General features: G+C 41.6%; 1 protein-coding gene across 2 annotated transcripts in view; it reads left to right on the top strand.

Moving 5' to 3' along the window:
• Positions 1-1,146: 1,146 nt before the first annotated feature.
• Positions 1,147-27,311, top strand: part of LOC124265879 (cationic amino acid transporter 4-like) — a 41,615-nt gene continuing 15,450 nt past the window's right edge. Inside the window, exon 1 of one of the 2 annotated variants that reach the window (XM_046700730.1) lies at positions 1,147-1,519. The gene's annotated coding sequence lies outside the window, so the exon portion shown is untranslated. Of the gene's footprint in view, positions 1,520-14,206; positions 14,928-27,311 lie in introns of those variants that run through there. The other variant, XM_046700732.1, reaches the window with a different exon arrangement.

Below are 27,311 nucleotides of genomic sequence, written 5' to 3'. Positions count from 1 at the left end.
GAATAATACTGAGCCTAAGTTTACGTAGACTGCACTACACCTGAAGCAAGGGGTGAGAATGGTCTTACGCCGCCTTTAGCAATGGGCTCCACACATTGTGTGAACGTATGCATAGTAAGAACTTACTCGATGTCAGGTAACAAACAGACGCTTATAATATTATGCAAACTGTGTGGAGGGCGGGTGAAACCACTTTTGTGAGTGAGTGTGTGAGTTTAGTTTTACGTCGCTTTTAGCAACATTCCAGCAATATCACGCAGGGGAACACTAGAAATTGGCTTCACACATTGTACCCATGTGGGGCATCGAACCCGAGTCTTCTGCGTGACGAGCGGACGTTTTAACCACAAGGCTACCCCACCGCCGCTTATACCACTTTTGAAAGACACTTATTAAGAAATGATGGGGAACAAAAAATAGAAATTTTGAAAGAGTGGTGTTACTGCCAAAATTGTAACCCCCCCCAAAAAATCCCCCCAAAAACAACCCCAAAACACCCACACACCCCAAAAAAACAAATAAAAAGCAAAACAAAAACAACTAAGTATTAAGGGAAATTTGAATCAGAGGCCGAATTAAAAAGGGTAAAAAAATATGAAATAGGTAAAAAGTAATAGAGATTTGAAATTTAATATAGATGGTTATTGTTTTTTGTTTTTACACCCAATCCATGTTTAAAAACATATTGATAAACATATAAAAGGTTAAAAAATGAAGTTGATGAAAAGAGAGAACGCTGACAATGTTTACTGTGTCTGCATTTATTTAATTTACATTTATATATCAAGAAGCATTCTGTGGGAGCATCCGAATGGAGGAAGGCAATGGTTATATATATTTCATATAGGGCAGGACTGTTTACCTCATTCACGGAAATCTATTGTCAATACTGCTTTTAACTGAGCCATTCCTACAACACTGCTTTGCCCAAATGAATCTATTTTGGTGGATAATTGAGACTGGTTAATCTCTGGCATTAACGTTATTTATTGTATATAGAATACATGGACCAGTTTTTGTCAGTTTATCTATCAATAGCTTGTTTGTGCAACCACATGCTGTCAATATCAATATGTAAAGGAAGTGTGTCACATGAGGCTTATCTGTTGACCATTCCAAACTGGTTAGACGGTAGTCACATGACCGCTCAGTAACCCTGTTGGAACAGTCAGTGTACCGCGACAATAATTTCGTAACTTTCTCTGCAGATACGTCAAAGAGGACACATAATTTTGTACCACCTACTGAGAACACAACTTCAAGTGACAACTCGAGCAGTTGGTTAATAGAGATATTACACGCACTGTTTAACAAGACGAATGTCACAGACGTTATGGGTGAATGGCGCTTGAAACTCTGCGTGGCTATATTTAGATTCGTGGACACCTGTTGTTGTTTGTATGTATCGGACATGAAACCAACACTGACACTCTAGGCCATCAAACTGACGCCGCATAGTGTTAGGATCGATCAGCTGGGATGTTGGTGGTGAACACGATCGTCAGTATTCTGGGATAATGTGAGTATACTGTATATTGTTACAACCCCATACTTTCCTGTATATTGCGTGCATTCAATGTCCCGGCTGTGTTCATACTGCTCTCAGCCATGCTTAATTTCAGTACGGGCAGGCCACACGACTTTCTGCGCGTACTGAAAGTGTGTCTGTATGTATTAGTTTTGTATGTTCGTCCATTTATATCGTTCCGAGCCGTGACATGTGTATGAGGTACTAGTTTCTGAAAACGATGAGGAGGAGTACGTGGAAAGTGACGTCTGCTCGAATAATCTGAACGATCAGACATCACAGCTGTTGGTTGGTTAAGTGTTTGGGTGCTCTGTAAGCGGACGCGACTCTTTAATCCTTCCCTAGGAAACACCAGGACAAAATATTAGAATATCAACAATATGAATGCAGTTATATAAACTCAAACGAATTAAAGCTGACGTTAGTGAGAACAGGCACTTTATTATATTTAGCGATTTTGTAAAATCACCCTGCCAGTAGAAGTATCAATGTCCATGGACGTATTTCCTGCATCTTCTTATCATGAAATACAATGACTTTGAGGTGACCCGCATTTTATCTGTTAAGGCTTGGCATGTCAATAGCATGTTCTGTGAATTACACACTAGTTGGAAAGTACAATGGTCTAGTGTTCTATTCGAGTAACAAGGCTGTGCCACGATCGGCTAACTGGTCTAGGGTTCGAATCCCAGATGCACCCCGACCACAACTTCCTGTCTACAAGCGCCGTCATTGTGGGTTTCACCAAAGTCGCCTGCATGACTTCTTTCAAACGTTTCTCTGAACACCCCCGAGATACAACTAAAGTTTTTCATAATAATAAGACATAAATGTTTCGCTTCCTTCAAAGTGTGTTAGATGCGCTTAATGTGGTACCTCCTGGCCTCTTGACGCAGATCAGGGTAGTGCCCAAGCTTACCACTTGGAGCACATCCCTTCTGACACCCTGGGTAAGGCAGAAGACAACAGCGTTGGGGAACTCCTTGAAGTTCTTGGAGGGTTCGGCATCCCAGCGAAGAAGTCTCATTCGCTAGTGGGCTGTGTGTGAAAGGGACAAAGGCCTTGAGTTGATGGGTAGCCAAACCAGTCTTACTGTGCCAGGGTCACCAATACCCTTTTTGCTGCATTCATCTTTATATATCTGTAAAGCTCTAGTATTGATAACCCATAAAGGTCCGGGTTAGAATTGGTCTTCAGTAACCCATGCGTGTCGTTAGAGGCGACTAACGGGATCGGGTGGTCCGGCTCGCTGACTGGGTTGACACATGCCATCGTATCCGTAGATCAATGTTCATGCTGGTGGTCCCTGGATTGTCTGGTCCACACTCGATTATTTACAGACCGCCGCCATACAGCTAGAATATTGCTGAGTGCGGCGTAAAACTAAACTCACTCACTCACTATAATATTGATGATGATGACGGATGTAAAGCAGACGATGTTGATGAGTGTTTCTCAATAATGCGTATACAATCTAAGCTGTGGTATGTGGTGCCAGAAGATCACATGTTAAAATAGTTTCTCATTTTTCCGAGTGCTCATCCATAGCTGGATGAAATCAGGCACATTTCGAAGAAAGTATCCCCCTTGAATAGACACCACAGACACATCTCTGTCTCGTTCCATTATACATTCTCTTTGGACATCAACCTAGTGAAAATCATCATCTTTCTCCAAGATCTCAACAAAATATTTACATCCAGAACATCACGGTAATCGATGTTCCGGGTTAGAATTGGTCTTCAGAAATCCATGCTTGTAAGATGCAACTAACGGGATCGGGTGGTCTGGCTCGCTCATTGACCCAGTTGACACATGTCATCGTATCCCAATTGCGTAGATCAATGCTCACGATTGTAATCACTGGATTGTGTGTTCAGACTGCCAGCCTATAGCTTGAATGTTGCTGAGTTTCGCCGAGTGAGGTGTATTTAGTTTTTAGGCGTGACGAGCAAACACTTTAACCATTAGGCTACCCCACCGCCCCTCGCCGAGTTGGGTGAGTGTGTTGAGCAAACACTTTAACCATTAGGCTACCCCACCGCCCCTCGCCGAGTTGGGTGAGTGTGTTGAGCAAACACTTTAACCATTAGGCTACCCCACCGCCCCTCGCCGAGTTGGGTGAGTGTGTTGAGCAAACGCTTTAACCATTAGGCTACCCCACCGCCCCTCGCCGAGTTGGGTGAGTGTGTTGTTGAGCAAACGCTTTAACCATTAGGCTACCCCACCGCCCCTCGCCGAGTTGGTGATTGTGTTGAGCAAACGCTTTAACCATTAACCATACCCCACCGCCCCTCGCCGAGTTGGGTGAGTGTGTTGAGCAAACACTTTAACCATTAGGCTACCCCACCGCCCCTCGCCGAGTTGGGTGAGTGTGTTGTTGAGCAAACGCTTTAACCATTAGGCTACCCCACCGCCCCTCGCCGAGTTGGGTGAGTGTGTTGAGCAAACGCTTTAACCATTAGGCTACCCCACCGCCCCTCGCCGAGTTGGGTGAGTGTGTTGAGCAAACACTTTAACCATTAGGCTACCCCACCGCCCCTCGCCGAGTTGGGTGAGTGTGTTGAGCAAACGCTTTAACCATTAGGCTACCCCACCGCCCCTCGCCGAGTTGGGTGAGTGTGTTGAGCAAACGCTTTAACCATTAGGCTACCCCACCGCCCCTCGCCGAGTTGGGTGAGTGTGTTGAGCAAACGCTTTAACCATTAGGCTACCCCACCGCCCCTCGCCAAAATTGAGTTCACAGGGGAAAGATATTTGCTCCGATTATGGCTCAGACATTTTTCAGTAACGTCTCCCTGCGTAATCAATGTTTGAATTTGGAGTTATATTTTGTTCAGTTTGCAGTAAAACTCGAATTCGCTTACGAAAATCATTATTTTGCGAAAAAAATACGTCCAGAGTCAGCATTTTAAACATTCACTTTGTTTCTGAAACTGCAAAGAAATTTAATATACCACGTCACTGATAATGAACTGAACCTATTAACTCGATGAGCTGAAACTGTTCATGTACTTATCATATATTAAACACACACTTTTCACCTATTCACGCCAATGCAATCTGGTAAGCAGGACCACACGCGAGCAACACTGTTATGAGTTATGTCCCTTACCCATCGCATCTGTTGTCGAGCAGTGTATCGAGGAGGCATTATATGAGAGTCGAGTCTCTTCTGGTATTGATCTATTGAGTTGTCATGTTGCTCTGTGCTCAAATTAGCAATTTTAGCGAACGAACGATTTCTGTGGGGAATAAGTTTGTTCAGTGAAACAGATTAGTTAAACGCCAGACCCGCGTTGCGTGTTTGGCCGGATGAGTGTATGCTGATGCTGTGTGGTGAGATGTGGTGGGTCTTTATTACACTTATATAGCGACGTGCGTGCGTGCGTGTGTGCGTGCGTGTGTTTTACGAAGGTGCTATTGGGCACCAAACCGAAAAACATAGGTGTGCCCTTGTGAAAGTATGCGTGCCCAAACCTTTTGATTATCAAGTTAAACTTATTAGATCACAAGTGAACATTTACGTCATTTCAATTTATTGTTCAAAATATCAGTAAACATCATGTGAACCTGTATATTTGTACACTATCAAGACTACAAGAATAGTACGGCTTCATTTGTCCTGGACCCACTATGACCAAACTATGTTATCAATCAAAACAGGATGTCCTGTTATGTGCACTGTGGTGTGTAATAGTTCATTGTGTGTGTGAGAGAGAGAGAGAGAGAGAGAGAGAGAGAGAGAGAGAGAGAGAGAGAGAGAGAGAGAGAGAGAGAGAGAGAGAGAGAGAGAGAGAGAGAGAGAGAGAGAGAGGAATTTAAGAGATTCGAACTCGGGTCTTCGGCGTGACAAATATAAAAATATGTCTTAAAAAGGACCATAGCTTTAAAATTAGTGAAACCATTCAGTCTGTCAGCAATATGTCTTTTGCCCGTGCCCGATCACCTTTCCACCCACGGCCTCAGTCCATATGGTTCCAGGATCTTTTTAGCGTGAAACTTCGATTTTAGAACACAGCAAACAAAACATTTATGAAATAAATGTCAGACGATGACTAAAACCCGTAAAGTCTGCTTTGCGAACGACACCACGAACTACTGCTCTACCAGCGCTGTCATACATAACTAGCCGCCCGTACTCAGGGGAGATAACCCAATTGACTTAGACATCCTCCTAACCTCACGCCCCCGTCTCACAAGATTAACGTCTAGTGAATAACAAAGTACCCAGGGGAACAGAACGTAATTATTCACTATCGGGATGCTAGCCATATATCAGTCTCGGAACATGACGTGTCTCCTGGGATGGCCACACACCTCCGCATCGGTGCTCCTCATCATCATCCGCTGATGCCATCATATTGAACGTAGAGGAGGAAAATCATTTGTCCTGAAATCAGATATTTTACTGTTTTATATACAGAACAAGAGATGTTAATGATCATTAATAGCCTGGGCGTTATTTGGCTCAAACCGCTGCTAACAAATATTAATTCATGGTACCATGACACCTAACGGGGCGGTTGGGGTAGCCTAGTAGTTAAAGCGTTAGCTCGTCACACCGAAGATCCGTGTTCAATTTGATACGTGGGTACAATGTACGTGTGAAGCCCATTACCTGTGTCCTCCGCCGTGATACTACTGAAAACTTGCTAAAAGCGGTGTAAAACCAAACTCACTCACTCACTCATGACACGTAACGTCACACTTGTGCCACGTATAGTAAACTACGGTTTTAACGAACCCCGAGGGACCACTAATTCTAGTTCGTTATAACCGTAGTTCGTTAAACGCATTTCGACTAAAGTGAAATGACCGGGACAAATAAAAGAACAACAGTTCGTTATATCCGTCAGTTCGTTGAATTCGTTAAAGCGCGTTCGTTACAACCTTAGTTTACTGTAATTGTATAGACCAGCCTGTCTGATATCATGACTTACACCATCGAGAAATGTTTACACATCCTTACTCTCTGACACTTCATTAATGAAATGTTTCTGATAGGAGGGTGCCACCTATCCCATTCCATGAACACCTGGTGTCATCATTGATTTTAGTGATGCATTAACGTACTTTTCGTCACTTTGTCTAATTTGTCTGGGCCATCTGTTTCCTCCTGCTCCGTTTCCTAGAGTCATAGTGTGTGAAGTGATGGTGAATTAATCACAACTAGCTGTTACTGTATCTCCTGGTTAATATAATATGTTCAACCATTTACAAAATAGGCTGATGCTATCCAATATGCGAATATTCATGAAGCTATATTCTTTGTGTCAATTTATTGTTGATAGCACTCTTCAACGAACATCCACAACCCGCTTTAAAACAGAAAATGACGACTGATCACTCTGCGGCCTTGTCTTCTTGAACTTATAACAAGGTAACTTAGGAACAGTGGAAGCTGATGTGACACCCACTTGATTTATTCCTCGTTACCGTGGAGATTGTGTTGTTGCCATGCTACCACAGCAATGGAAGTAATTAGAATTAGGAATACCTTGAAATTTCTCTGTTCGCTTCCAGAGGTCTCCCCGTAAGGCTCTGACCCTCGATACGAATGCGCCAATGCCTATTCCAAAAGCGGAAATACATCAAGTCAAACACATTCCAACGCAACACTATAGTGAAGACAGCAAAATATAGTCCTAAAGCGTGGAGCGAATTTTGCCCAATACCAACATACATGTTATAGCTGCTAAAACAGGAAAGGGGTGGGGGATGGCGTCATATTGAAATGATTACTTCCTCATCAGGTGAATGATGATGATGATGATGATGATGATGATGATGATGATGATGAATAGGATAATGAATATAAGACTACACAGTAAACTACCGTTATAACGAACTCAACAGTAAACTACAGTTATAACAAACTCAACAGTAAACTACGGTTATAACGAACTGAACAGTAAACTACAGTTATAACGAACTGAACAGTAAACTACATTTATAACAAACTCAACAGTAAACTACCATTATAACGAAATCAACAGTAAACTTCATTTATAACAAACTCAACAGTAAACTACCGTTATAACAAACTCAGCAGTAAACTACATTTATAACGAACCCAACAGTAAACTACCGTTATAACGAACTCAACAGTGAACTACATTTATAACGAACTCAAAAGTAAACTACCGTTATAACGAACTCAACAGTAAACTACCTTTATAACAAACTCAACAGTAAACTACGGTTATAGCGAACTTAACAGTAAACTACCGTTATAACGAACTCAGTGGGTCAACTAATTTTAGTTTGTTATACGCATTTCGACTAAAATATACATGAAGGGGCCGGGACAAAGAAGGACAAAACAGTTCGTTATGTTTGCCATTTCCTTTGAGGCAGGCCTAGAGGTTAAAGCGTTCACTCGTCACGCCGAAGACCCGGGTTCGATTCCCCACATGAGCACAATGTGTGAAGCCCATTTCTGGTGTCCCCCGCCGTGATATTGCTGGAATATTGCTAAAAGAGGCCTAAAACTAAAATCACTCATTTGAGGCATTCTTCCTGAACGTAGTTTTCTGTACTATGAAACGTAATCCTCATAGACGTCCAAATTCTCGCCCTTTATAAGTTGTCCAATGATTGTGCTCACTTACTTTGTTATTCATTTTAATGCTATGCTGGGTATAAAATATGCCACTATTATGTATATACTGTACACGCAATGTAATTGTGTTCTTCGTTCAAATGAATAAATATTTCAGTCAGTGGTATACTATCTAATCAGACTGGTTGACATTCATCAAAGAAAACTTATGTTTCGCTGTCTGTTGCCGACTTTCATTAAGTCTGAGAACCCAGTCGGAGCATACTGTAAAACTGACGCACAGCCACTGTGTAATTAATCACACAATTTGAGCAAAACACATACAGTGATGAAATACGCCTGGACGGCAATGGCCCTAATCTAGTCACTCTTGAATAGTTCAACAATAAAAGGGACGAAACTCTTTCCATCACCATAAGAAATATCTGACAGAAGAAGAGTCCTTGTACGGTTCCGATTCCGACTATAAAATAAGCATGTGTTTGAGAATTACTTGTTTATCGAATTGTGATGATAGCAAGTGAAATTGATGCGTATCCTGCTCCGCCTTTTACCCATCACAAACACATGCAAGGGAAAGCCAATTACTAACCAGAAAACAACTAATATAAAATATTTTAATAAGAAATAAAATAGATAAAATAAAATAAAATAAAACAAAAAAGAAGAGAAACAAACATGAACACGAGAGTAATGAACATCAAAGTCAAAACATAAAAAAGAGTGAGTGAGTGAGTTTGGTTTTACGCCGCTTTTAGCAATATTCCAGCAACATCACGGTGGGGGACACCAGAAATGGGTTTCACACATTGTACCCATGTGGGGAATCGAACCCGGGTCTTCGGCGTGACGAGCCAACGCTTTACCAACTAGGCTACCTCACCGCCCAACAAAAAAGAGAAGAAAAAAACCAAAACAACTAAAATAACACATGACACTAGTCACAGCATGTGATCAATAACCAGGAAAGAGATATTCTAATATTGAACAATTTAAACCAAAAACATTGACTCGGGAAAACTAACTGAGGGGGAACTATCAGATCAACGTTAAACCATCTGTTGGTGTGAAAGCAACATATGCGAAAAAGGTCATGTTAAAAATGTTCGATAATTTATACACCCCCTCCCCACTACCGTGGATTTCTTTAAATATGACCCACATGCCATCGTATCTACATGTAAATGCGCGGATCGATGATTATGATATCAATCACTGGAATGTCTGATCCATATTTTCAGACCTTCGTCATTTAGCTGGAATATTGGTGAGTTTGAGTTAAAAATAAATACACTAACAAACAAACCACACAAACAAATTAATACACTATCGACCTCCTCCGTGGTGTAGACCGGGTCCATCGTCTGTTCGACCCTCGGCCGCGTCCTACCAATAGACACTTAAAATGGTACTTGTCGTTACATGCCTGGAGCTCGGTATTATGGAGAATAATTTAATTTGAGATAAAACAAAGACCGTCCAGCTCGAAGGGTGTGTGAGGTGAGGTGACATTGGGTTTTACGTCGTGCTTGAGAATATTTCGCTCATATGACGACGTGCATGCGTGTGTATGTGTATGTGCGGCTGCTTGTACTAGCCCAGACTGAAGCTGGTTTTATAGTGCTAGCCCACCGAGATACCATGCCGCAGTGAAGCATGAATACCCAACTCAGACACATTATACTGACTCCGAGCCGACCAGTCCTTGTTGTACCCATTAATGCCGAGCGCCAGGCAGGGACCAACAAGTACCATATTTGAAAGGCTTTTGGTATGACGCGGTCGGGGATCGAACCCGCGACCTTCCGCTCTCTGGGCGGACGCTCTAACCACTACACCACGGAGGCGGTCGAGGGGTGTGTAATGCGTTTGGGTAGAAGAGTATTATGGTTAAATGCGGCATTGTATATTACTGGGCTATCCTCGATAATCTCCAGGGTATACGTTCCGATAAATCTATTATCGAGGATGATTACTGGACAAGCGCTGTTAAACCTCGAAGCTGTCATGGTCACTGACAGACACAAACACTGACACATACACAGACACATGCATGTACATATACATATATGTTCATGCACGTAGCGGGCGGTTGGGTAGCCTAGCGCTCGTCACGCCGAAGAATATTGCTGGAATATTGCTAAAAACGACGTAAAATTATACTCACTCACTCATGCACGTCGCTATACAAGTGTTATAATCTTGAACACAACGTTAAACCTTATTTCACCTCACATCGCCACATGGAGCGATGGGGTAACCTGGTAGTTAAAGCGTTCGCTCGTCACGCCGAAGACCCGGGTTCGATTCCCCACATGGGTAAAATGTGTGAAGCCCATTTCTTGTGTTCCCCCAACCCCATCCCCACCCGGGATATTCCTGGAATATTGCTAAGAGCGGCGTAAAACTAAACTATTATATATTTGCCGAGATATACGATGAAAGCCCAATCAAACCGAAACATGAGTCTCATGAACCAATTCAGACAATGACCTACTTTTCAGCCGATCCGAATTTTCTCGTGTGAAAGCGAATAGTGAAACTACAAACAGCTGTGCTTACATGATATTCCAATTCCTTGTTTCATAAGAAAACGATATTTGCAAGCCCCCACTGTTCCTACGCCCCTGAAGTGTATTTTTGTAACGTACAATGTGATTGATATAATATCAAGTCCGTACCAGACCCCAAACTTTTCTTGCGGCCGAGCCTCGTTTTGAGATTTCCATTTGTCTGAGCACGTTGTACGACAGAGCACGCTGTACGACGTGTTTGCAAGCATTAGAGGGAGCGTAGTGTTGCAATAGACAAGCGATTAGATGTATCAAATATTTCTGATTAATATACCCACAGTTGAATGAGTTGGTCTCAACATTCTGGACTGGTTATTGTACTAAGTTGCGCAGTAGGACGATACCTAGTCGGAAACGAGACTAGTTTTACTGTTGTGTAATCAATGTTTTGACGTAGGCGATGAATTGAGAATATAATTTTAGTTTGGACCAAAAATGACGAAAATAGATCTCATATTGAATTTTCTTAAATATTTAACAGTCTGGTGATATTTGAATTCCTTCAAACGGATGACCGCCTTGATTTTTATATATTCGAAATGGACAGCTGTCTATATTCGATCGATTTATTCATAAAGATTCGGTTTGGTTTGGTTGGTTGGTTGTTTAACGCCTCACTCAGCAATATTCTAGCTATATGACGGCGGTAAATGATCTGTAAATGATCGAGTATGGACCAGACAATCCAGTAATCAACAGCATGAGCATCGATCTACGCATGAGATACAATGACATGTGTCAACCAAGTCAGCGAGCCGGACCACCCGATCCCGTTAGTCGCCTGTGACGTATTCATAAAGACTCGGTTGCCTAGTTTTGTTGGGATTGTCCTCAAAGTGACGCTTGCTAAAAGGTTGGTTGACCTGTAAATCTATGTAGTGAAATTACAAATAAATAATGCTTTTGGGTAATTAGCCATAGCGTATAGTTGCAGAGGCGTCAAAACAGCTGTTACTTCAGGCTGCAGATCTGCCCGAGACTCGATCTGTCACAGAGCCGATCTACCGATGTATTCAGCATATGTCGCCGTTGTTGACGCGATATTGATCGTCTTCAGTTACGATGATAATAGTTTTGTATTGTCTGTGTTTGTGACAAAACTCGAATAGTGATGTCAACAGTCCGTGTTCGCATAAATTTCGGATTCGATTTTTGCAATTCCAGTTTTGCTTGAACCGGAAGTTTTCTAACGAAGTGAATTTGACAAAAATGTGTTTTTTGCCGCGTCTTGGTTCGACGATAACGTCAACCGATGCTCCCACTATCAGCCACGGATGTGATGCATCCAGATTCAAAGAATGGCGACAATTTTCAGCAGTTATTGGTCACAATTACTGAGTTCGTGTTTATTCCATTTTCAGTCAAGGACCTTATAACGAACACGTTTATAACAAACATTTGGATATTACGAACATTTGGATATAACAAACATTTTTGGCCCGGGCTTTTGCTATATATTTTAATCGAAATGGATATAACGAACTGCAAACAAACAGTGGGCTATTTGAGTTCGTTATAACCGTAGTTTACTGTCTTCGTGACCTTACATTTCAAATTGCACTCTATGAATGAAATGTATAGAGTGAGTGAGTGAGTTAATAGTTAACGTCACATCGGCAAATTTCAGCCATATCGTGACGAGAACAAATTTGACGATTATAAAGAATACGAGGGGATATCAAAAAGTTCTAATTCTCACCAAGACTTATTCAAGATACAAACTTTATTTTGCTTTCATGTCCTTATGATTTCTCAACATAGTCACCATCCCGAGTTACACATTTCTGCCACCGTTTCTTGACCTTGCGCAGACCGGCTGAATAGATGTCCCAAGATTTCATGCACCTTGGCCTTTTTCGGAGGTGGTGACGTGGCATGTTTCCACTCTTTACTCATCTCTTTTGTCTCAGGATCATACAAATAGACCCAACATTCGTCCATGGTTAGAAGACATCTAAAGAAATCCTCTTCACCCTGCTCCAGAAGCTCCAATGCCTGTCTTGACATGTCCCGTCGAGTCTGTCTTTGAAGATGAGTCAGTAAGCGAGGAACCAAGCGTGCTGACACTTGGGACATGTGCAGTTGGTTATGAATGATGTTCCATGCTCTGCCATAACTCAAGGTGGTCTCATGCATAGCCATGTGTATTGTTACACACGACGATCTTCCTGAACCAGCGCCTCGACTTTAACACGGTGTCCATATCATCAATACGTGAGGGGCGTCCACTTCTTGGCTCATCTGTGAGGGACATGTATATATTATAAAACCTGTCGTCAAAGGACAGTAAATCAACTAGACTATCACAGTTCGAATTTAGGGCGGTGGGGTAGCTGAGTGGTTAAAGCGTGAGCTCGTCACGCCGAAGACCCGGGTTCGATTCCCCACATTGGTACAACAGTATTTCTAAAAGTGGCGTAAAACTAAACTCACTCACTGACTAAACTCACTAACTAGCATGTGAGGTTATAACTAATAGCACAATTTGGACAATACATAATAATTATGAAAATAGGCTATAGATCGCCAACAGAAATGCATACAGAGTGATCAGTGATTTACAAGTAACAGGTAACGTCTAGTTCGTCAGCACGTACCCTTTCACATACTTAGAAGTGGGTTTGGCACTGGTTCGAAACCCATACAAGTCAGCATATCATATCTGTCTCCATATGTCTGCATACCCGACCTTATATCAACAGCCGATTTGGGGAGTGAGGTAGTCCAGTCGGACACGTGTTAGCTCGTCTCGATGACCCAAGTTCGACTCCCCCATGAATACAATGTGTGAAGCCCAGTTCTGGTGTCCTCGGCGGTGATATTGCTGGAATATTGCTAAAAGCGGCGTAAAACTAAAACTCACTCACGCATACACTAATCATATACGTAAGTCTATGTGTCTCGTCTGAGTGATGACGTCTAAACTAGTATTTCCGGCAACAAGGACTGACTTAGTTCAACCTGGCTAAACATCTGATAATCAACGACAACTTGGGCAATGCAAAGAAATAAGCCGCACAGAAATCAATCTTGATACACAGCTGTGAGAGATTAAATGCTTCAATGCTAGACAAAGCTGCCATTGCCCCACCTTACTGCAAAAAAAAATAAATATTAAAAACGACAGGAAAGTTAAAAATGCACTGAAGAACATCAAACAGAGTTTAAAAAAAACAATAACCGGATTGGCATGATTGATCCAAAAGTATTTTTCAACAATCTAAAATAGATAGATAGACAATGCCTTATTACCTTAAAAGGAATTCGTTTTGGATAACAGAGCTTGACAAAAATACAAACAAATTATGAAATTACTTTTAACATAAAAAGATATTAATATGTGCTTAAACATAATTAGATGAATGTGATGATAACTGGACATTCAACATTTGTTTAAAAGTGATAAAATTTACACCCCCCTAACGCATATCAGAAAACATATACTTCCAATACCAGTTTTAATAATTAATTCATAAATCGCGTTTATTCACGCTTAAATTACAAAAGACTAATTAGCTGAGGCGATGGCGTCCGCAAACCAAAATACTGCATCCTATGGAATCGGTAGGATATGAATAATTACATCTTGGTCAACCTCAATATGCCTTTAATCAGGTGCTAACACCGGCAAACTTGGATTACCATTGTCAACACGGGTTCACTTGGGTGACCAGGGGTTTTGAATAGAACATTATAGCAAACATGTCCATATGGGCGGTAACAGTAAATTAACATTACGCTATGAACAATATGCAACAGTGTGGATGTCGTTAACATTGTCGGCTGTCGAACAGAAATGTCACTGTTCAAACACCAACTACCAAACCCAGTGCAATCACTGCTGAACTAGCCACTATGAAATTGATTCAATTAATGACGTCAGGCTATTGCCGTCTACCGGAAAGTCCCGAATGATTGATCGATGCACGCGTTTGGCACGAGCTCGGTGATATCTACATTTCCTATTGAATGATGGGAACTTTTGCGCTCACCACCTGAACCCGACAGCAGATGAATTGTCGTCTGCTGTGATTTTCTCCCATCCAGCGCAGTGCTTTGTGAATTTCCGAAATAATCCACCATCTTTCTCCATGCACGGTAGTCCATAGCACTATAACCAGTTCTTACAGAAAATCGATCCTTTGACGATGAACTCCCAGTTCAGTAAGAAGGCATAGCAACGGTTGTCAGCATAATTTATCGTCTTCTTTCAATGGTTTCCCAAACCGAGTAAGCAGACGACACGAAGCAAGCGACACAAGGTAAGGCAGGAACGTTTTTAGCATTGACTGTTGTCCCATTATAAACTGCAGGCTTTCCATACAGGCTTAATGTGGGGTTGATGTCGGTGTCAGCCGCTGCTTGTGACAACGTCGACTGAGCGCCTCATCGCGAGCTAACATATGGTACACGGTCTCTCGTTTCATAGGCCTTCAGTCACAAGAGGGTTTACTGTGGTAGCTTATACTTCTTTGCACCGGCATAGTTAAACATATACCATGTTTATATACTCTCATTGCCTTAATGTATGACTAGGTCTGAAATCAGTGCTGAACGAGTGGCGTGACATATACGATATTGTGCATCCACAATGTGTGGGTTGATGTGCATACGAATTACTGTCAAACTGAGTCTTGGGATATAGATTGGTTCAGTGTCTAAAGTGATATATGTATCAGAGGAAAGTCAATATCAAACGAGAAATACTGGAATGCACTGTGACATATTTGCATTTCAAACATTTTGCATTAATGCTGACATTATTACGTAACGTCTTAGAACTGGTATGATTGGGGAGTCAATAATGTACAGAAAAACAACAGGTGAAATATGCGCTTTTAACATGTCATTCGTGTTTCTCGTTTGTGTCAGTTGTGCTATCAAATCGACTACCGGTCGGCAGGATATAGTGGAACCATAGAGATCTGCTGTATAATATTTAGTAATAAGGGCCGGCTACATAGCCGTGTGCTCCATCACTGTTGGTACGATTCCACAACCGGTTAAACTGTCAATATGTGAAACATAATTCTATATGTTTATGCAACGTGACTCAAATACCATGAAACCTCCTTTACCCGAATACCGTAAATATTCCCATAAAGCCATCCTTACCAGAAATCCGTACCCCCTCCCATCGGCCCTCTCATGTATACCCCTAAATCTTTTTACTGAATAACGTAACCCCTATACACAGAGAGCGTTGGTTGGGTAGCCTAGTGGTTAAAGCGTTCGCTCATCATGCTGCAGACTTGGGTTCGATTCCCCACGTGGGTATAATGTGATAAGCCTATTTCTGGTGCCCCCAGCCGTGATATTGCTGGAATATTGTTAAAAGCGGCGTAAAACTAAATTCACTCGCACAAAGAGCCATGTGATAAACGGACGTCGTGAAGTAAGTTCTAGAATCAGTTCTGTAGTTCAAGCCTGAATACCGAAGGTCGTCAGTAAGACACCGAAGTCAACTAAACTGACCAAAGCGAGGTTCACGATATGTCCCCACTATGAGGCGAATATTATACATATCATGAATATTGAGTAACGAATACAATAACATGTCAGCAGTTGATGTATCGTTCAATATATTCAGTGAAACAATTTCAATATCTTCTTTGATGTGCCTTGTCCATGCTGACAGAGTTAATTCATCACGACAATGACCAATGACCATATTGCGGTCAAATTACATGATATGTTTTGACTATTAATAAATGTAGTGTTGACTATTATCCTGTTTGAATTGGACAAATTCCAGCTTGCACATCTCACTTTGATAAACAGAGGGGCCTAATGGATAAAGCGTCTGCTGGTCACGCTGAAGACCCGGGTTCGAATCTCCACATGGGTACAATGTGTGTAGCTCATTTCTGGTGTTTCTCGCCGTGATATTGCTATAAGCGGCGTAAAACAATACTCACTCACTTGATAAACAGATCAAATTCAAGTAAAAGCAACGCTTTTCAAGAAATTCCTGAACAATCTTGTGATGTCGAATAAAGAACGGAATTCATGAATGGATACGGTTCGACTCCCCGAAAACGCGATTGAATCGTAACAGCCCTAGTCTCCTTAACCCGTCGTCGTAGATGGTGACGATATACTGACCTGATTATGGCAGCATGCGGTGTGGGCATGACATGACATTAGCAAGAAAGGTTAAAGTTCGGATATTAGTCAGATTTCTCTTCATTAGAAACGGAGAGATGGTTGGAGGGGTGGGGTCACAGGCGTTTGTTGTGCCTGTGTTTCTGTGTATCGGGACGGCATCTGCATAAATACACACATCCGATCCATTTAGTGGCATACTGTTACCCGGAATCTCCGGTATTTACGGTAGTGAGGGTAGTTATATTACCCAACAATCCGGGCGACGGGGTAGCCTAGTGGTAAAAGCGTCCGATCGTCACGCCGAATCCCCACATAGGTACAATGCGTGAAACCCATTTTGGTCTTCCCCGCCGTGATATTGCTGGAATATTGCTAAGAGCTGCGTAAAACCATACTCACTGACTCACTAACTCGACATTTTTCACCGTAAGTTGGCAGATATTTAAGAGAATACTTGTTTGAATATTGTTATGAACATATTGTAAATTAAGTGAGTTAGCTGTATATACAGTACACACGAATGACGAAGATAATTGACTCATCTCGGTGTATTACATCTACTGAAAATGAAGCACTGAATTGACATTTCCAATATTTTTGATTAATTATAATCTATTATGTCGGGCCTAGGGCGGATATTTAAGAAAAGATCTACCATATTCAACTCGCAGCCTTTTCTCAGTTTCTGAAATATTATCTTAATCTGCTTCGCAAGTTGGACCCGTTAAGATCCGCGTGACAAATGGTCTTCAGTAACCCATGCCTGTCGAAAGAGGCAACTAACGGGATCGGGTTGTCAGGCTTGCTGACTTGGTTGACACATGTCATTCTATCCCAATTGCGTAGATCGATGCTCATGCTGTTGATCACTGGGTTGTCTGGTCCAGAGTCTATTATTTACAGAACACATCCATATAGCTGGAATATTGCTGAGTGTGGCGTCTTTTATACTGGAACCCAATACTCTTTAAAATGTCAGGTAACAGAATGGATTGATTTATTCATTATTAATATTATCTACCCCGGAACACGAACATGAACTGTGCAGAACTGCATCCATCATGCCTGCCTGGACAGCTTATTATTCTTCATTCGGCGGCACCATTCCCCTCATAGTCAGCCTCGCAGGTGTTCTGAAATGTTCAAAGCTACGTTAACCCTAAGTCCTACAGGACAGATACTCTATTCTTGCGGTAAAGTTATCCACTTCTGTAGTAACGCTAACAACTCTTGTAGCAATGGTACCCTTTCCTGTAATATAGATCCCCATTCCTGCAGCCAAGTTATCCTTTCTTGCAGTAAAGACACCCAGTCCTGTAGTAAAAGTAACTGCTCCTGAAAAATGTAGGAGCTCCTGTAGTAAATTTAATCCCTCCTGCAGTGAAGATAACCGCTTCTGTAGTAATTTAATCCCTCCTGCAGTGAAGGTAACCGCTCCTATAGTAAATCTAATCCCTCCTGCAATGAAGTTAACCGCTCCTGTAGTAAATCTAATCCTCCCTGCAGTGAAAGTAACCGCTCCTGTAGTAAATCTAATCCCTCCTGCAGTGAAGGTAACGGTTCCTGAAGTAAATCTAATCCCTCCTGCAGTGAAGGTAACCGCTCCTGTAGTATATCTAATCCCTCCTGCAGTGAAGGTAACCGCTCCTGTAGTAAATCTAATCCCTCCTGCAGTGAAGGTAACCGCTCCTGTAGTAAATCTAATCCCTCCTGCAGTGAAGGTAACCGCTCCTGTAGTAAATCTAATCCCTCCTGCAGTGAAGGTAACCGCTCCTGTAGTAAATCTAATCCCTCCTGCAGTGAAGGTAACCGCTCCTGTAGTAAATCTAATCCCTCCTGCAGTGAAGGTAACGGTTCCTGAAGTAAATCTAATCCCTCCTGCAGTGAAGGTAACCGCTCCTGTAGTAAATCTAATCCCTCTCCTGCAGTGAAGGTAACCGCTCCTGTAGTAAATGTAATCCCTCCTGCAGTGAAGGTAACCGCTCCTGTAGTATATCTAATCCCTCCTGCAGTGAAGGTAAACCGCTCCTGTAGTAAATCTAATCCCTCCTGCAGTGAAGGTAACCGCTCCTGTAGTAAATGTAATCCCTCCTGCAGTGAAGGTAACCGCTCCTGTAGTAAATCTAATCCCTCCTGCAGTGAAGGTAACCGCTCCTGTAGTAAATCTAATCCCTCCTGCAGTGAAGGTAACCGCTCCTGTAGTAAATCTAATCCCTCCTGCAGTGAAGGTAACCGCTCCTGTAGTAAATCTAATCCCTCCTGCAGTGAAGCTAACCGCTCCTGTAGTAATCTAATCCCTCCTGCTCCTGTAGTAAATCTAATTCCTCCTGCAGTGAATGAAGCTCCTGTAGTAAATGTAATCCCTCCTGCGAAGGTAACCGCTCCTGTAGTAAATCTAATCCCTCCTGCAGTGAAGATAGCCGCTTCTGTAGTAAATCTAATTCCTCCTGCAGTGAAGGTAACCGCTCCTGTAGTAAATCTAATCCCCCCTGCAATGAAGATAGCCGCTTCTGTAGTAAATCTAATTTCTCCTGTAGTAAATCTAATCCCTCCTGCAGTGAAGGTAACCGCTCCTGTAGTAAATCTAATCCCCCCTGCAATGAAGATAGCCGCTTCTGTAGTAAATCTAATTTCTCCTGTAGTAAATCTAATCCCTCCGGTAGTGAAGGTAACCGCTCCTGTAGTAAATCTAATCCCCCTGCAATGAAGATAGCCGCTTCTGTAGTAAATCTTATTTCTCCTGTAGTAAATCTAATCCCTCCGGTAGTGAAGGTAACCGCTCCTGTAGTAAATCTAATCCCTCCTGCAATGAAGATAGCCGCTTCTGTAGGAAATCTAATTTCTCCTGTAGTAAATCTAATCCCTCCTGCAATGAAGATAGCCGCTTCTGTAGTAATGTTAACCTCTCCTGTAGTATATCTAGTCACTCCTTTAGTAAAGCTACCACTCTTGTAGTAAAGCTACCCACTTCTGCAGTCAACGTCTCTACGCCTGAAGTAAACGTCTACTACTGCAGATAAGTTACCTATTCCTGCGGTAAACTAATCTTCGCCAGAAGTTTAGTTACTTACGCCAGCAGTAAAGATACCTATTCGAGTTGTTACGTCACCCACTCCGGTAGTTTATTACTTACTTCAGTCGTAAACTTACCACGAATGATGTAACCCATCGATTCATAAAGAATAAGAAAAAGGACATTTTATGGATAACAGCTTCTTTATTATAATAGTCAGCGTGATACGACGTTTCATTTTAGTTTCATTTACCATTGTCAAGCAAACAATCCATAAATATCCTACTTTTCCTATTACTCATATGCTAAAAAGTTAATCAAACAGATCGATCTTTAAAGAAGCAGGAGTTAAGAGTATATATTCTGTGACTGATTCAGAGTCTGTCAATATATCTTGTTTCATTCAAAGAGTATAATTATTATTAAGAACACTCCATCTTCAACTAGTTGTATAATCGTTGAGATTAATATGTTCTGACGTTGCACCTATCCCGCATGCTAGAAGGTGTTCCTACAAGTCGCACCTTGACCGTAACGATATTATACTGGAACTCTTTATTATTGCGGCACGTGAAAACATCGGGAAAGCAGAAACAACATGCCCCGCATCGGCTGTTTACATATGCAAATTACGTAAAAAATATTCATCGCTCGTGAATAGGTCATTTATTTCATTGGAATGTCATGTCTAATCGTAGAAATATTAAAGTATTCATCTTTTCAGTAAGTTCTGGGACATTTTGAAACTAGTATGACCCCTACTGCCATTACATCTTGCATGAATCAAAACTTACTTCGTCAAGAGTAATCCTGCGACAACTATATTAGGTCATTTGCATATTTTGACGTACTATGCAACTTCACCCTGCACACGGCAGCAAATTGTATGGTATATTTTAAGGCGGAAAACATTATTTTGTTACGTTATTGTTACCTTGTATCCAAATGAATGGAATTTTCAGATGTTTTGGTTAAAAACATGATGATATTACTAATGTAAATGAAATTCCTAAATAATATTTAATGATCAAACTATTTAGATTCGTTACTTGTTTTGGTCCCCTTCTCTTAGTAACCGTTGACAGAGTCATTTGCTTGTACCGCGTGCCATAGTAAGAAAATAGCAATACCGCGATAACAGAGAGTTGCTTCAATTTCCGGGTCAGGCGAGGCAATCGGGATTGCTGCGATCGTATTGAACGAGTTGCGACTATGTGCCACATTGTTTGTGACAGAAATAAAGATTACACATCAGTTAACTGAAAATATATATAAAATGCCAAATGTCAGAAGCCGTTCAGAATCCCGATGGTGACAACATTAACTACCGCGATAATAGAGACACAGGACTTGAAAGACACAGACTTAATCCTAATGCCGACTACAAGTCGCAAGTTCTCGATTATTCAAATCGGTTAGAACTATGTCAACCTCAGAGTGAGTCCCTTTGTTTGTGCTGCCGTCATGTCGGAGGCACGGCTGAAGAAACTTGATCTTACCAAAGAAAACAACTAAAAAAGGTTTACAAGCTTGTATTTGTCACAGGAATGCCAATAAAATGTCACAAATTGTCTTGTCTATACAGAGAGAATTCTCTCTAAGATCTTGGATCCTCCTGTTCTAGTTCTCAAACCAGTTGTGAACCCATACCGATTTAGGCCGTTTTTCTTTTTGTTTAGCGGACGCTATAGATACATCATCACAAGCTTCTCGTCTTCATCTGATGATTTCTGTTTAGAACTTCACACAACGATCTATACTTTTACTTCAAGTCGTTCCTACAGGTTGTTGGTAGGCAGTTGTATAGTGAGAACGCACCTTAAACATTAAGAGTTACGACGACACTCACTAAGGTCTTCTCTGTAGGTGACCCTGGAAGATCCGGGCTAGAATCGATCTTCAGCAACCCATGCTTGTCGTAAGAGGCGACTAACGGGATCAGGTGCACAGGCTCGCTAACTTTGTTGACACATTTCATCGGTTCCCCATTGCGTAGATCGATGCTCATGCCGTTGATCACTGGATTGTCTGGCCCAGACTCGATTATTTACTGAGTGCGGCGTAAAAACTAAACTCACTCACTTCTTTCTAGGTTGGTGTTATCAGGGGCGTGCCCAGGAGAGACATGCTCTCTCAAGAAAATTTCAAAACATGGTTAATCTAGACAGCAACTCCTGCTGCATTTTCATGTAAAAGGATATTTTCATTGGGAAGTTACTGAAATTGAACTGAAACATATAGATATTTTATAACATATTTAAGCAATGACAAAATAGCTCTTTCAGCAAAAGTCATTATTCTATTTGACCATAAAATGTTATGTACCAGCTGATTTACTGTTTATTATCAGGATACAACTTATATGCATATAGTAAAATCTGTAGACTAGTGCTAGTATTATCCACTGAAGCTAATTGTTGCATGTAGTGGTGTAAGTACATATTGAATGCCAGAATGCTAGCTCCGAAAATTACCGAAAACAATAAGTGTGGGCACGTGCCTAAAGTGCCTAATGGCAGGTACGCTACTGGTTATATTTGCTAAGTAACCACGAATCTTCTGGATAACACTATTGTACGTCCATATTGTGTCCTCACTGATTTTCAGTGATCCATTCACACCATTTTCATCGCTTTTTGGCCTTCTCTTCTGAATGAAATCTGTTCTGGTGGATAAGCGAGACTGGTTACTCTCTGGTGCTTTCGTTTTATATTTATTCATTGAACAGAAGGAAATAGTTGTTCCCGGTTTGTGTTGCAACATTTCGCCCAAACGCATATTGTTTACTGACTGTCAAGAAATCTATATCGACACGTCACATTTCACTGAAATAAACAAGTTATCACCCATGTAAGTATTCGCCTGTACCCTTAGTGCCAATCAAAGAGTTCCAACCCTTTGTGTACGTTGACAACCCGAAACAACCTGTCTTTGGGATACAAACCAGTTTTTCCTGATAAAATGAAACAGCTTAATATATTATCGGGGAGGAAACGCATGCATGATATATAGATGAGCTAATGCTCGCTAATTCTGTGATTATGTACAGTGTTCGTACTTTGTGTTTATAGATTTAAAGAATATTTTGTATTTCTGGATATACTTGTTATTAATGTGTGGATTAATACCTATTCACTCCTATACATGTATATACTACTATAAAGGTTCTGTCAGCTTCCACTGGATAACATAGAGTAATATAGTTTTCTCTAATACTAAAAACCAAATCCCCATAGAAGAAAGGACATCGATCCTTTCTGACGTAAATTCTTATCTATTTTCAAATAACTTTCTATATTTTGGTTATTACCAAAGACATGCCTTGGTAATTTTTATCTTCTTTGTAATAATTTAATTAATTACTCATCCCTTGAACATATCACTGTTAAATAGATCTTCAATCTAATTACACATTGTGTAATAACATCGCGTGCTGCCGGAACTATTTGCAATCAGTCACATGACCAAGGTAACGTGATCAAAACAAAATGTCGGATGTCATTCACAACACATCTTGAAGTCGCGATGTAATAACATTTATATTAAAAAATAATATGTTGGTTGAAGTCATTTGGTCCCTTTTTCATACCCCTTGTGTATTTGAAAAAAAATCAAATTAAATAGATTAATGTTGACAATCACAAATGAAATGTATTCATACGCGTGACCCCTGTTGTGACGGCGTAAAGCACTCGTTTTGTAAGTTGAATTCTGAGATATTATTTTGCTTATATGTTTGGTGAGTATTAATATAATGGTAATCCTCAGTTTTGATACCTCACTTCCCTTCAAGACCTCTGTGACCAGCGATGGACATACATGGTGTACATGGAAGGGGCTGTCTAAACACACCATACAGAATTATGTTAATAAGTTCAGCGACCGTTTTACAGAAAATACTAAACGATGTCCCGTGTAATACCATATTTATGAAACTCGTGAATGGTATTGGTATCAACCATTTACTCGTTTCATAAATGTGGTATTACACGGGACATTTTTTAGTATTCTCTATAAAACGGGCGCTGAACTTATTAACATAGTTCTGTGTGGTGTGTGGAGAGTACGGCGTGAGTTCAGACAGCCCCTTCCATGTACACTGTGTCCATCACAGAGTCAGAAGACATGTCATGTGTCTGAGTGAGGTATACTCATGTGTTCGGTGACTCGAACTCTGTCTCTTCATGAATATTATTCACCCGTGAAGATGTGTGTTAGAATTGGTCTTCAGCAACCCATGCTTGTCGTAAGAGGCGACTAATGGGATCGGGTGGTCAGGCTCGCTGATTTGGTTGACACATGTCATCGTGTCCCACTTGTGTAGATCGATGCTCATGTTGTTGATCACTGGATTGTCTGGTCCAGACTCGATTATTTACAGACCGCCGTCATATAGCTGGAATACTGTAGAGTGCGGCGTAAAACTAAACTCACTCACTCGCTCTCTAGGGCTGCAACGATTCCACTATTACGCGAATGTGACACGGGTGGTCACAATGCACGAAGTATTACAAGATGAACAAAATTCAGAAAATACAAACTTACATTTGTAATTAATCTCTATCAGTTGTCCAAACTGGTAACACAGCCAGATGAAGCAAATTTAAACTGATGGTTATCGGGTTCATCATCCGTGAGTGCCCCTTTAAGACAAATATTCAGTTACATCTCTTGCAGTGTGAATGTGACTCGAACCATTCCCAAATGAATTGTTTCCCACAAAGTCGATGTTGCACACGATTGTGTTTGACGTGTTGAATAATACCGTTAGTACAGTGAACCGAACACCGCTGAACAGTACCAATTAAAAGTAATTAAAAGTATCATAGGCTTTTTATGCATGATGACTTAATAAACACATACGAGACTGGTTCCTATTTCCACATCATCCTACCAACCCAGCTGTTACCGATCGGCTTATATTTAACACTAACACATATGAAGAACTTGCTCATATAAAGCCAATAGCTGAGAGCGATCATTTATATGTGCTTTGCACGGGAACCTACTCAGTAGGCCTGTTAATATGTTTCGAAATCACCGATATATATGCCCAATTTGTTTTATTCATGACTATACAGCGGCCAGGCTTTCAGCGGCAGCTGGTAAATTCTTTTATTGTTTTTGTTTGTTGTTTATTGCCGCAGTAAGCAATGTTCCAGCTTCATCACCGCGGTCTGTAAACATTCGAGTCTTGACCAGACAATCCCGTGATTGACATAATTGGCATCGATCCTAGCGACTGGGGTACGATGGCATGTGCTAACCAAGTTAGTGAGCCTGACCACCCGATCCTGTTAGTCGCGTGTTACTGAAGATCAATTCTAATCCGGATCTTCACGAGTATCAATTTTTCAGTAATAGTTTATAGTTATGATAGGAATGAAGAGGATAGGCATTGTTTGCGGTAGTAATACTCAAGCTTTATTCTTCAGTAGTTTTATAATGGTCATGGTTTGTAGCTCGAGAGACGTGCGTACACTCAGGATACGATGGAACACACAGCCTCTGTCCACAGTACGACCATCGGGTAATCGTTCAGCGATATATTAGGAGTGACAGATTAATGGTCATGGTTTGTATAATGGTCAGGGTTTGTAGCTCGAGAAACGTTCAGCGATATATTAGGAGTGACAGATTAATGGTCAGGATACGATGGATACACACAGCCTCTGTCCACAGTACGACCATCGGGTCCTCGTTCAGCGAGATATAAGGAGTGACAGATTACCTGGCATGGTGTATTGGTGTAAGTGCCGAGACGTGATGGAGACGTGTAACTTTATTTCACGAGAGACAGTAATCCATTATTTCAGTTGCGAGTTGGTGGTTCTACGTTTATGTATTACTCATAGTGTTCCATCTTACAAAATGCAGATACAGCTGTGGAATCTCGATCTCTGTGTGGTGTTTGTTTATTCGTTTCTTTGTGATAGGGAGCACAGGCGCACAATGAGTAAACATATCATGAGTGAGTGAGTGAGTTTAGTTTTACGCCGCACTCAGCAATATTCCAGCTATATGGAGGCGGTCTAAACCGAGTCTGGACCAGATAAGCCAGTGATCAACAGTATGAGCATCGATCTGCGTCACTGGGAACCGATGACATGTGTCAACCAAATCAGCGAGCCTGACCGCCCGATCCCGTTAGTCGCCTCTTAAGACAAGCATGGGCTACTGAAGATTCATTCTAACCCGGACCTTCACGGGTTGGTAAACATATACAGAAATTAGGTTTGTTTTAGCTTGACTTTGACCTGGGATGGGCGGGACGGGAAAAAACCCAAGATGTCCTTAACATTAAATTACACCTTTTGTATAACAGTAAAACCTGGTTAACTCGAACTTCATGGAATCTGGTTCATGTAATCTATATTCCTAATCCCCGAAGGCAACATAAGTTGCACCAATCCTCCGCTTGTCTCGAACTCACATATACTTAATTTAATCGACTTCAGTAAGAAACATTCCTGGAAGAATGCCTGACTCTTTCTCGATTTCCTTCATCACTCAGTTTTTTCGAACTCTTATGTTCGAGGTTCGCTGTATCACGTGCAGTCAAAGCCCGCGAGAGGCCTTGTCAGCCACATACCACAGTGGAGTGAGTCAGCTGTGGCGTCTCTCCATTAGGCTGACCGTGTACAACATGCTACAACAGGCTGTGATGGACATGATGCTGGTAATTACCCCTCCGCTCAGCACCAGAGTTGTCCCTACATACAGAACAGCTACTGATCAATATGCTATAGCCATCTGTTTGGGGTTCAGGGTATATATAGGCTGAGTGGAAGCTGAGAGGCACAGCGTTGCGTACATGCATGTTTCATTGGATAATTCTATGTCTATTACCGTAAGGTGTAAATTCAATTACCCTGTTTGGTGTCTCTTGCGATGTTTCTGCCCTCACTTCAGTAGTATTTATCTATGCTGAGTCAACTACTATTTGAGCCATTGAGTGAGTAAGTGAGTTTTTTCGCCGCTTTTAGCAATATTCCAGCAATATCACTGCGGGGGACACCAGAACTGGGCTTTACTCATCGTACCCGTGTGGGGAATCGAACTCTGGCCTTCAGCGTGACTAGCGAACGCTTTAACCACTAGGCTAACCCACCGCCCCTTGAGCCATAGAAGCTGTGTTGCAAAATGAACATGTTTCTTTGTGTTTCACTGACGCCGCAGCACAACAGGCGTTATTCAAAATTAACGTGTCGTTTTAGTTTCAGCTAAATCAGTAAATGCTTTATCGTGTATAGTTTTCTAGTTCATCACTTGAATGTCTGGTTTGGTTCACATGCCACCTCAGCACGAACGGAGTGAGTGAGTTTAGTTTTACGCCGCACTCAGCAATATTCCAGCTATATGGAGGCGGTCTGTAAATAATCGAGTTTGGGCCAGATAATCCAGTGATTACGTGATCATAAGCATTAATCTACGCAATTGGGATACGATGACATGTGTCAACCAGGTCAGCGAGCCTGACCACCCGATCCCGTTAGTCGCCTCTTACGACAAGCATGGGTTGTT

This window comes from Haliotis rubra, unplaced genomic scaffold (genome assembly GCF_003918875.1).
Source record: "Haliotis rubra isolate DU_JTF1 unplaced genomic scaffold, ASM391887v1 Scf122, whole genome shotgun sequence".
NCBI lineage: Eukaryota > Metazoa > Mollusca > Gastropoda > Lepetellida > Haliotidae > Haliotis > Haliotis rubra.
This window is presented reverse-complemented; position numbering and strand designations above follow the sequence as displayed.